At 39.1% G+C, this 12,132-nt stretch overlaps 1 protein-coding gene across 8 annotated transcripts in view; it reads right to left on the bottom strand.

The window, feature by feature from the left end:
• The window catches only part of Mtus2 (microtubule associated scaffold protein 2), a 716,842-nt gene that overhangs the window by 335,683 nt on the left and 369,027 nt on the right, over positions 1 to 12,132 (bottom strand). The window lies entirely within an intron of this gene.

Raw genomic sequence — 12,132 nt, 5'->3', positions numbered from 1 at the left:
GAGGTATCTCCATATTGATTTCCACAGTGCTTGCACCAGTCTACACTCCCACCAGCAGTGGAGTAGGGTTCCTCTTTCCCCACAGCCCCTCCAGCATTTGTTATTGGTTGATTTCATGATAGCAGCCATTCTTTCTGGAGTGAAGTGGAATCTCAGCATTGTTTTCATTTGCATCTCTCGAATGACCAGTGATGTTGAACATTTTTTCATGTATTTATTTGGTATTTCTACTTCTTTGTCTGAGAAATATCTGTTCATTTCAGATGCCCATTTTTGGATTGGGTCTTTAAATTTGGGAGGTCTGATCTTTTTAAGTTCTTTATAGATTCCAGATAGTAGACCTTTGTCTGAGGAAGAGCACGTGAAGATTTTTTCCCACATTGTGGGTTGTCTCTTCACACTGCTGGTGGTTTCTCTTGCTGTGCAGAAGCTGAAGAGACCCCACTTGTTGATTGTGCTAGTTCACAGGCAACTGAGGTTTTGTTCATAAAATCTTTTCCTACACCAATGTCTTCAAGAGTTCTACCTAACCTCTGTTCCAACTGGTTAAGAGTTTCTATTTTAATATTTAGATCTTTAATTCATTTTGATTTTAGTTTAGTGCATGGCGAGAGATATAGGTCTTGTTTTAATCTTTGGCAAGTTGAAGCCCAATTTTTCCAGCACCATTTATTAAAGAGACTATCTTTCCTCCAGTGAGGGTGTTTGGCTCCTTTATCGAAGATGAGATGGCTGAGTGTGTCTGGCATTGTTTCTGCATCTTCTAATCTGTTGCACTAGTCCTCAGGTGTGTTTCTTTGCCAGTACCATGCTGTTTTTATCACAGTAGCTTTGTAGTACAGTTGCAAGTTGGGGATTGTGAAACCCCCTGCCATGTCTCTGTTACCTAGAATTGCTTTTGCTATTCTGGGTCTCTTCTTGTTCCAAATGAATTTTTGGATTGTTTTCTCAAGGTCCATGAAGTATGCTGCTGGGATCTCAAAGGGAACTGGATTGAATCTATATAGCAGTTTTGAAAGTATGGCCATTTTCACTATATTAATCCTTCCTACCCAGGAGCAGGGGATGTCTGTCCATTTTCTGATATCATCTTCAATCTCTCTTTTCAGAGTGCCATAGTTTTCAGAGAAGAGGTCTTTGATTTCTTTCGTTAGGTTGATTCCTAAGTATATCAGTTTTTTGGATGCTATTGTGAAAGGAATTATTTGCCCTATTTCTCTCTCAGTGAGTCTGTCATTCGTGTAGAGGAAAGCTATTGATTTTTGTGTGTTGACCTTGTAACCAGCTACTTGACTGAATTTGGTTATTAAGTCTAGAAGACTTTTAGTGGAGTTCTTGGGGTCTTCTATATAGAGTATCATGTCATCTGCAAATAATGACAATTTGACTTCTTCATTTCCTATCTTTATTCCTTTTATTTCTTTCTCTTGTCTAAGTCAATGGCTAATGTTTCCAAAACTATATTGAACAAGAGTGGTGATAGTGGACATTCTTGTCTTGTTCCTGATTTTAGTGTGAAGGATTTCATTTTTTGACCATTTAGTATGATATTGGCTGTTGGTTTTTCATAGATGGCTTCTATCAGTTTGAGGTAGAGACAATCTATTCCAGTTTTTGCAGGGTTTTTATCATAAATGCATGTTGGATTTTGTCAAACGCTTTTTCTACATCTATGGAGATAATCATATGGTTTTTGTCTTTGGCTCTATTTATACAGTGTATTACATTGATCGATTTGCATATGTTGAACCATCCCTGCATCCCTGGGATGAATCCCACTTGATCAGGGTGTATGATCTTCTTGATGATCTACTGCATTCTATTTGCCAGAATCTTATTAAGGATCTTTGCATCTATGTTCATTAGTGAGATTGGCCTATAGTTCTCCTTTTCAGTTGGGTCTTTCTCTGCTTTGGGGATCAAGGTGATGCTTGCTTCCAGGAATGAATTTGGGACTATTGCTTCCCTTTCAATTTCACTGAAGAGTTTAAACAGTAGTGGCAGTAGTTCCTCTCTAAATGTCTTGTAGAATTCAGCAGTGAAGCCATCAGGGCCTGGGCTTTTCTTAGTTGATAAGTTTTTAATTACGTTTTCAATTTCATTGGTTGATATTGGGTTGTTCAGAATTTTTAGGTCTTCTTCATTCAACTTTGGTAATTCATATATATCTAGGAATCAGTCCATTTCTTCTGTGTTGTCCATCTTATTAGTGTATAGGTTCTGGAAGTAGGTATTGATGATCATCTGGATTTCTGCTGGGTCTGTTGTAATTTCACCCTTTTAATTCCTAATTGCATGGATTTGGGCCTTTTCTTTCCTTTTTCTGATAAGGTTGGCTAAGGGTTTGTCAATTTTGTTGATTCTTTCAAAGATCCAACTCTTGGCTTCATTGATTTTTTTGTATCATTGTCTTAGTCTTCATTGCATTGATTTCTGCTCTGATCTTTATAATTTCCTCCCTTGTATGAGCTTTGGGGTTGTCCTGCTCTTCTTTTTCTAGAAGCTTGAGGCTCAGCATCAGGTTGTTTAATTCAGCTCATTCTGTTTTCCTAATATGTGTATTCACTGCTATGTATTTCCCTCGTAAGTCTGCTTTCATTGTGTCCCATAGATTCTGATATGTTGTACTGTCATTGTCATTTAATTGAAGGAACTGTCTGATTTCTTCTTTAATTTCCTCTGTGACCCATTGGTTATTCAGAAGTGTGTTGTTCAATTTCCACGTGTTTATGAAATTTTTTGAGTTTCTTTTGCTATGGATCTCCAATTTCCTCACACTATGGTCTGATAATATACAGGGGATAACTTCAATTCCTTTGCAATTACTTAAACATGTTCTATGTGTGTACGTGGTCTATTTTGGAGAATGACCCATGTGCAGCTGAGAAGAATGTGTATTCTGATTTTGTGGGGTGGAAGACTCTGTAAACATCTGTTAAGTTCATTTGTTCAAGAGTTCAATTGAGTTCTAGTATTTCATTACTTATTTTTAGTCTAGTTGATCTATCTATTTGTGACAGTGGGGTGTTGAGGTCCCCCACTACAATTGTATTAGTGCATATATGGCTTTTCATGTTCATTAGTATTTGTTTTATATAGTTGTGTGCACTAGTGTTTGGTGCATAGATATTTATGATTGTCATCTCTTCCTCTTGGATTGTTCTCTTTACAAGGATGTAGTGTCCTTCTTCATCTCTCTTAATCAGTGTTGGTTTGAAATCTACTTGATCTGCAAAGAGGATAGCTACTCCTGCTTTTTTTCGGGTTCTCGTCCTGTGGAGTATTGTTTTCCACCCTTTAACTTTCAGTCTATGAGTTTCCTTTTGAATTGTGTTTCTTCTATGCAGCATATTGTTGGATTTTGCTTCTTGACCCATTCTGCCAGTCTATTTCTTTTGATTGGTGAATTGAGACCATTTACATTGATGGTTATAACTGAAACATATTGACTTGTCATTGCCATGACTTTTTCTTTTTGTTGGGTTCTCCCCCTTTACAATTAATTTCTTGTCATGCTAGATGGGTTCAGTCTGCTTTGCTTCCTGAGGTTGTGATCCTCATTGCCTGATCCTAGGATATTGTGTAAAATTCCTTGGAGTGCTGATTTGGTATTCACGAAGTTCCTAAGGTGCTCTTTGTCATAAAGTATCTTATTTCTCCATCAATTTTGAAAGATAGTTTTGCAGGGTACAACAATCTGGGTTGGAGGCTGTTTTCTTTTAGGGCTTGGAATATGTCACTCCAAGCTCTTCTTGCCTTCATGGTTTGTGTTGAGAAGTCTGCTGTGATTCTGATGGGCTTTCCTTTGTATGTGATTTGTTTCTTTTCTCTAACTGCTTGTAGAACTTTGTTCTTCTGTTGAGTTTCTGGAATCTTAACAATTATATGCCTATGTGTAGATTTTTTTTGATCAAGGCTGTTTGGAGTTCTATATGCCTCACTTATCTGTATGTCAAGTTCTTTTCCCCTGTTTGGGAAGTTTTCTGCCATTATTTCTGTGAAGAGTTTTTTTTATGTCATCTGTACTCTCTCCTGTTTCTTCATTGACTCCAATCAGTCTTACATTATTCTTCTTCCCATCATCTAGCAGCTGCTGGATTGATTTCTCATGCTCCCTTACAATTTTGAAGCAATTTTTCTCTTCCTGGTCACTAACTGCAATCTTATCTTCTATATCTGGAATTCTGTCCTCACATTGGCTCCTTCTGCTGTGTAGACTTTCAGTGGAGTTTTTCATGTCCTGGAAATCTATTTTATGGATTTCATTTGTTTCCTATGTTGGGATTCCATCATGTTCCTCAGCTCCTCTCTAGATTTATTAATCATGCCTTACACTAGGAGCACAATTTCTCCTGTTATCTGAGAAATTATTTCTTATTTCACTTTTTCCAGATCCTCTTTTGTTGACAGTTCAGTGAGTCCAGGTGGTTGAGTCTCATTTCCCTTTGGGGTTGCTGGAGGTGATGTGGATGTCAGGTTTTGAGACTTATTTACGAGTTTTCTCATTTTGACTGGGGGGCAGGTGAGTGCTCTTGGCTCACCTCCTCTGAGCTGGGAGTGGTGGGACAGGGGCCAGGAGTGGTGGTAGGTATGGTAGCCCTTGGAGCGCCTTCCTCTGGGCTGGGAGTGGCAGGAGAGATGATGACCAGGAAGCCTCTTCCTCTGGACAAGAAGCAGTGGGACGGTGGCTCAGAAGCCCCTATCTCCTGGCCGGGAGTGATGGGACGGATGATGGCCCGGAAGCCCCTTCCTCTAGGCCGGGAGCGGTGGGACAGAAGGTGCCCCAAAAGCCATTTTTTCTCTGGGCTGGGAGCAGTGGGAGGGATGGTGGCCTGGAAGCCCCTTCTTCTGGACCAGGAGCAGTGGGATGGCGGCTCAGAAGCCTCTACTCTGGGCTGGGAGTGGCGTGGCAGGAGGGATGGCGGCCTGGAAGCCCTTTCCTCTGGGCCGGGAGTGGTGGGATGCATGGTGGCCGGGAAGCCCCTTCCTCTGGGCCAGGAGCGGTGGGACAGAAGGCAGCCCAAAAGCCCTTTCCTCTTGGCTGGGAGCAGCAGGAGGGATTGTGATTTATTTTTTAGCAGTTTTTAACTTTCTAGTTTTTTAAAACTCAGATTTAGATTTATAATAGTATATAATTCAATTCTTAAAAATATTGTAACATGGCACAATTTGTTCATTGCATAATTATTCATAACATTAAAAAGTAGAACTTTAACAATAGGACAAGGAACAGGTCATGTGGTTGATGAACGTATTATTGGTTTACTCATGAATGCTACAGCAATAGGTAGGAATGCTTACGATCAAAGCCAACATTTAGCCATTTTGATGGATGGCTATTTATGGTCAGGGTCCATTTTGACTAGCTACTACTCATCTCTCTTGGGTCACTATCTATGCTGTAAAAGGTAAAATATGTTAAATATTATCCTGATAATGATGCCACATTAAATAGGAAAAAACCAAAGTCAAAGTATACTATGATTACACTCACAGAGATAAGTATATACCCATGTCTCTCCTAGAACATCTATGTACATACTTATCTATATATGTCTATACATATCTCTATGGATATATAGGTACACACATATTTAGACATATCTCTATGATTGTAATAGTGTAATATAATTTGATTATGCTTTTATATAGAAAAATACATGTACATATGCAACCAAGGGGTATAGAATTTCTGGTATTTGTTCCCCTACATTTTAAATTTTCCACAATCTTATAGTAATTTTACAATTTGGGGACTGAATATCAGAATGTCTTATCTTTCCTGAGTCAGCCACTGTACAATCCTATCCCACCCTTTCAACCCTCCTCCACTCTGCCCATGACAGCATGGTCTCTGAGAAGGCAGTAAAATGTGCTGCTGAGAGAGGACACTCAATAGCTCTGCTTTGTCTTGGGTGATAAGATCAGTGCATTGTACTTACTGTATGTGTTTCTATTTTGCTAAGAATATTACAAAGTATACAGTGATATGGAAAGACCAAATGCTATCAGTCTCTTTTAATGAAATTCTGATCCTCTTACATCCCCCAGTTCACTCATGTCTGTTTTTTCCTATTGAGGTGCTATAGAAACCCACACATCTTTTCAAGGCTGAAAAAGCATGCTTAGTGCTATCAGAAAGAGTCCAGTTTCATCAAATATAGGTAAAAACCTTTCAAATCTTATAAACCTTTGTGATGGTATTATATTTTATCTTTATCAACCTTCCTAACCATGAGAATTCATCCAAACAATTCAGAGAAATGAAATTGGAACACTAAAGATGAGGTCCAGGTTTCCTGTTATAGACCATAAATGCTCAGGATACATTTTATTTCATCAGCAAGAGGCGGCATCAGTTAAACTTACCATCTGTTCAACTTACCATGCAGAAAGGCACTATTTTAATGTAACTTACATCTTGTGTTAACAGCTATTTTTCCTCCTCTTTTTGAAGTGATTGGGTTCCTAACAAGTTGTAGACTCAGAATATAAGCAAAAACAAAAGGTTATAAACTGTGAAGCAGAATCACTGATAAAACAGAATATTTCACTATGTAATAGTTAACATGTGAAATGCAGTCCAGCTCAACCATATTAAATAATTTCAAGTTGTATAAATCTGTAAAACAATTACATAAGCAAAGATATAGCACATGTTATGATGACAGGCAATTCGAGTTATTTTCCTGCACTACTTCTATTGAAGTTTCAAGTAGTATCTCAATATTTTGGCTTTTTGTCTGGTATTCTAATAACTGTGCAGAAATTCCATTTGGCACTATAACTGCAAAAGTATATTAGTTATGAAATTGATTCCCAACACATTGTGTTATGGGAGGGGCAACAGTCAATTGATTTAGGCAGTGGCAGGACTTGCTATGCTTCATAATGCACAAGATGATGGCCTATTGATTTGTTTCTATTTCCAGTTAGACTATGACCTTAAGCAATATCATAGGAAAGATATGTTAGATGGCTTTATGGATCAATTTATGGTGTTTTCAATACCCGAAAAGCATTTGCAAATTGAAGAGTAAGCAAACAACTGAGTTCAGATATCTTAAAATAATAATAGTTCATGACAGAAATTCAGAGTTTAAAACTAATTTTCCCATGAGTATTACATATCCTCAATAACAAATTTACTTTCTATAAAATCAGTCTACAAAATGTAGTAGTATTTTGTTTTCTCTAATTTTGGTAGTCAGTGACTAGTGAGTAATGTGAAAAAAAATCCAGATTTGAACAACATAGTATTAAAGAAATTGAATCCAATATTTTGAGTATTCCTCTATTCATCACCTCAGAGCCTTCTAAATAGAAAAACTGTTTTAGGTAATCATGGCTGAATTTTTCTTCCAGCTACCTTAATACCATTATGACCCTTAAAATGTTTTTAACTGAGTACTAGGGAGAACAGACTGGTAATCGTGCTCTATCCTTCTTTCCATTACACCAAAAGAAACTGGGAGGATTTAAAATGTTAAAAAATGTGGTGTCACCTGGTTCTTTTCAACCGAACTAGAGCAGGTGATGGATATGCTAAATTCATTGGTTTATTATACAATGTATACATGTATCAAAATGTTATGGTTTATAGGAGCTGGAGATTTAGCTCAGTGGCACTGTGCCTGCCTCCCAAGTGCAAGGTCCTGAGTTCAATCCCCAGTACTGAAAAAAAAAGTTATGGTTTATATCTAAAATGTCCCCCTAGAAGTTTCATGTTCAGAGGCTGGTTGGAAGGGAGGGTCACTACGGACATGATTTCAAAGGATGTATTCTCATTCTTGGCTCCGCCCTTCCTTCTTTGTTTCCTGGCTGCCATGCAGTGAACAACTTTCCTTCACTGTTCCATTTGTACCTTAGAGCTAGCCTGAACTGAATCCTCTCAAAATTGTGAGCCAAAGTAAATCCTCGTTTATGTTATAGGTGTCAGTATTTTGCCCTAGCAATGGGAAACTGACTAATGCAGAAAAGTGGCACCAATGGTGGGGTTCAGAAGCTTTTGGAACTAGTTTTCAGGAGGCATGTGTAAAGGTTTGGAGATACTGACTAGAGAAGCCCTAGAGTGCTAAGCTGAGCTTGATGAGAAATTCTGATTTGAGCTCAGAGGACCAGAATGCTGACAGGAAAGCAGATGGGAAAGGCCAGGATCAGAAGGTTTCAGTTAGGAATGAGGACTTCATTGGTAGTGAAGTCCCTTTACAAGGACTAGAGGCCATGTGTATTATACCCTGACAGAAAATTTGTCGTTCTGCTAATGTCTTGAGATTTTTATGAGAGACTGAGATTAAAGGTGGTAGACAAAATAATCTGGCAGAGGAAATTTCAAAGCATCCTAATGTTTAGGCTGTGGCATGGGTACTCCTGGTTGCTTTTAGCCAGATTTACAGAAGCAGATTAATCAGGGGCAAAAAACATATGTGAAAAGTTTGCAGCTTCATCAGAAAGGAAGCACCTGCAAATTTGGGGCAGAGGAGAACATGGTTGCTGAAAAGATTAACATCAATAAGAAGTCAAATACTCTGCATCAGAACAATAGGAAAGATGGCTTCAAGCATTTCAGAAATCACCAAGATTCTACGCTTCACTGGCTCAAGGGTGCAAAATTGTATCCTTCACTGGCTCAAGATTCTACCCTTCACTGGCTCTCTCCTTTCATTTGAGAAGAGAGTCATTGTGATGTCTGCTTGAGAAGGATCACCTAGGGAATTCATTCTCTGGGATTCATTTCACTGTGCTCAGGTATCCAGATACTCAGACTTCTATAGCAATGATCAAAGGGAGCCTATCTACCGCTCAAGCTGGTGTAGACCTTAGCATCATCCACATGGTGCCTGTTTTTCAGGCACATAGAGTACAAGAGTTATGGGGTCATGAAGGCTTTCACTCAGATTTGAGAGGAAGGCCTGAGAGGCCCAGCAGTGTATTCCTGAGATGTCAGTGCAAAGCACTGTGAGAGTTAAGCTGAAAATGCAACAGAAAGCCCAGGAAGTTGGACATACCGGAACATCGCCAAGAAAAGTTGCAGGCAGTGAGTAGAGTCAGTCCAAGAAGCTATAAGGGTTATAGCAGCAAAATCATAGGATAGGGGCAAAGCTGCTCAAGCCCTTTGGAACTGACATATCACCTCATCCTTCCCCAGGTAATGGACATGCAACAAACTACAGAATTTAATGTTTGTTGTGTTGAGTTTTGATCTTGCTCCATTCCAATTTCTGTCTGTACCACTATTCCTCTTTTTTGGAATGGGAATGTTTACCTTGTGCCATGGTATGTAGAAAATGTTTGAGGTTCTTTTTGATGTTTACAATGGCTCACAACCAAGAGTCTGCCTTGAGTCTCAGAGGAGACTTTTGCACTGGACTTTTCATCGATGCTGGAACTTTAAGACTTTGGTAACTCTTAGAGATGGACTAAATGCATTTTGCATAATGATATGGACATAAGCCTTTTGGGGACTGGGCATGGAATGTTATGATTTTGATCTAAAATGTTCCCCAAAAAGTCACATACAGAGGTGAGGCCTGGATGGAAGTGGTGAATCACTGGGGCAGGCATGATTTGGAAGAGTGTATTCTGTCCCAGGCTCCTCTCTTCTCTCTCTGTCTCCTAGCTACTATATCTTTTTCTCTGGCAGGCCCTTCTACCATGTGGTTCCTGCCTTGGAGCTGACTAATCATTAACTAAATCTTTTAAAAACTATGAACCAAAATAAACTTCTCTTCCTTTAAGTTACAGGTATCAGATATTTGGTCTTAGCAACTGGAAAGTGACTGATACATAAAACATCACACTGTGTCCCACAAATATGTCAATTACAAGCAAGAGAAAGAAAAGAAATAGAAAGAGAAGTGGAGAGAAGCAGAGGGAAGGGTAGGGGTACCAGAGCTCACTCAGCAAGTACTAACAGGAGAGCCAGAGAAGAGCCAGAGTGGGACTGAGCCTGTGGCAGTCCAGTACAAGTGGCTAGCTGGGGTCAGCACCAATAAGGACAACTCCATTGCCAGGCATCTTTCCTTTCTGGAGATAATAGCAAACAATGGAAAACGGTTGTGATGGAGGGGTCTCCTGGCCCCGTGTAAAGTATGTGCATCTCTAAGACTGTATAATAAGAGCTAAGAAGGTTGAGAGATGGTAACAGAGCACAGGTTGTAACCAAAAGCCAGAAAGGGAGAGTGGAATTTGCTAATTTGTTTCCAGCATCATGTATTTGTAGGTGGCTGGTTAAAAATGATTGGTTATTTCTCTCAGGTGAGTTTTTTCCAGCTACTGGGGTTTTCTCAGGCTGCTAGCAGGTTAAAAGCAATGATAGGGTGATTGCCCTGTCTTGTCTCCACTGCAATTCATTGTACTGCATTCAGGTGTCAGGACCTAGAAGAACTGCTGCTTTGTTAATGTCTTGCAAATGTACAGACAAAGACCCAGCAACCACAGATACATACTGTGTGTAAACCTAAAGTTTGGAAAGGTTAGAGCTTTCTTCCTGGTCACACAAACTATCAGTTTCCTAAATCTATCAAATGTATTCTTTTCATGCATTCAGCCCCCACATAAGAAAACTGAAAAACTCTTTACCATACGCACTTTTATAAACTCCTCTCTATCTATGGCAGACAGTCTCTAGAAGGGCACCCAACCATCCCCACTTCCTGCCATTCCCATGTGTGAACCCTCATTTTGAGATTGGGCTGGACTTATGGAAGATCTTAACAAATATAGCAGAAGACAGTGGAATGCTGAGATGACTGTTCTGAAATAAGGCTAAGGAAGACTGTGGTTTCCATCTTGGGGCTGGCTATCTTTCTCTCTTTCTGATTTAATTCTGAGGGAAGCCAGTTGCCATGTCATGAGACATCCCTGTGGAAGAGTACATGTAGCTGAGAAAGGTTTCTGACAAGCAGAAAATGAGCAACTGAGGAGGCCTTCAGTCCAAAGCCTCCCAAGGAACTAAATCCTACCAATAGTCAGAAGAGCAAGCTTAAAAGTGGATCCTCTGTTAATGCAGCCTGCCTGAGTCTACTGCCCTGCCTGACAGTTTGTCTGCAATCTCATGAGTCTGAGTCAGAGACAATCAGCTAAATTACACTAGGATTCATGACCCTAAAATCTGTGTGAGATAACAAATGGTTGTTTTTTAAGAAACAAGGTTTGGGGTAAATTTTTTCAGTGCTGGAGGTCAAACCCAGGGCTTTGTACATGTTAGGCAAGTGCTCTAGCACTGAGCTATACCCCAGCCCAAGTTCTGGGGTATTTTGAAGCTTAGCAGTAGAGGCTAGAGGATTTTTCCAAGTCATACATTTATCAGCCTCCTAAGACCAGTAGGTACTTTTCCTGCATGTATTAGGCATTCCAGATTATTTTTAATGAAATAGTCTTTAAACATACTTTTAAGAAACTCCTCTGTATCCTAATTGCTCAGTTCTTATTATGGTGAGTTTCAGAACTATTTTTGAAGGAAAACTGATTGGAAATCATTACTATAAATTTAAGCACGGGAATATTAGTGCTGTACATACAAAAATCTCAAATATTATATAACCAGGAACACAGAAGGGTCTGGTTTCAGTTTTGGAGTCTGAAAGATACCTGTGACTACATAAATTATACACAGCTTTCATTTTATTAACTATTATTTTTTAAGGAGAGAAATTGACATGTGGATATTGAAAGGTGCCAACCATTAATTTAACTGAATACACACTATAGCCTTAGTAGATGAACATTATTTTCTTCTGAATATATTTCATTGATGGTTAATGAATGTGTCTTAGAATCAACTGCACAGAAGATTCAGCTTTGGCCCTGTGATTTCTAGCCTTTAGTTGAATTTCTTTTACATATTATCAGTACCACTGCCACCTTTCTACACAAGACTATTTGCAACAATAATTGCTACCAGCTAGTCCTTGGTTTGATATCTCATTGGACTTTTTTCCACTGTGATTGAAAACTGAACCGCTGTGGAAATCAGTATGGAGATACCTCAAAAAGCTAGGATCAGAGGTCTCATTTGACCCAGCTATTTTCCTACTGGGTATCTTCCCAAAAGAATTAGGAGAATCATATCATATATGTGCACCATGTTCATAGCAGCAGTTTATAATAGCTAAAACTTGTAAACAAGCC

This window comes from Heterocephalus glaber, unplaced genomic scaffold (assembly GCF_053883595.1).
Source record: "Heterocephalus glaber isolate CG9 unplaced genomic scaffold, H.glaber_assembly_v1.0 deba00001720, whole genome shotgun sequence".
NCBI lineage: Eukaryota > Metazoa > Chordata > Mammalia > Rodentia > Bathyergidae > Heterocephalus > Heterocephalus glaber.
Note: the sequence above shows the minus strand (reverse complement) of the source record. Positions and strands in the feature narration are given on the sequence as shown.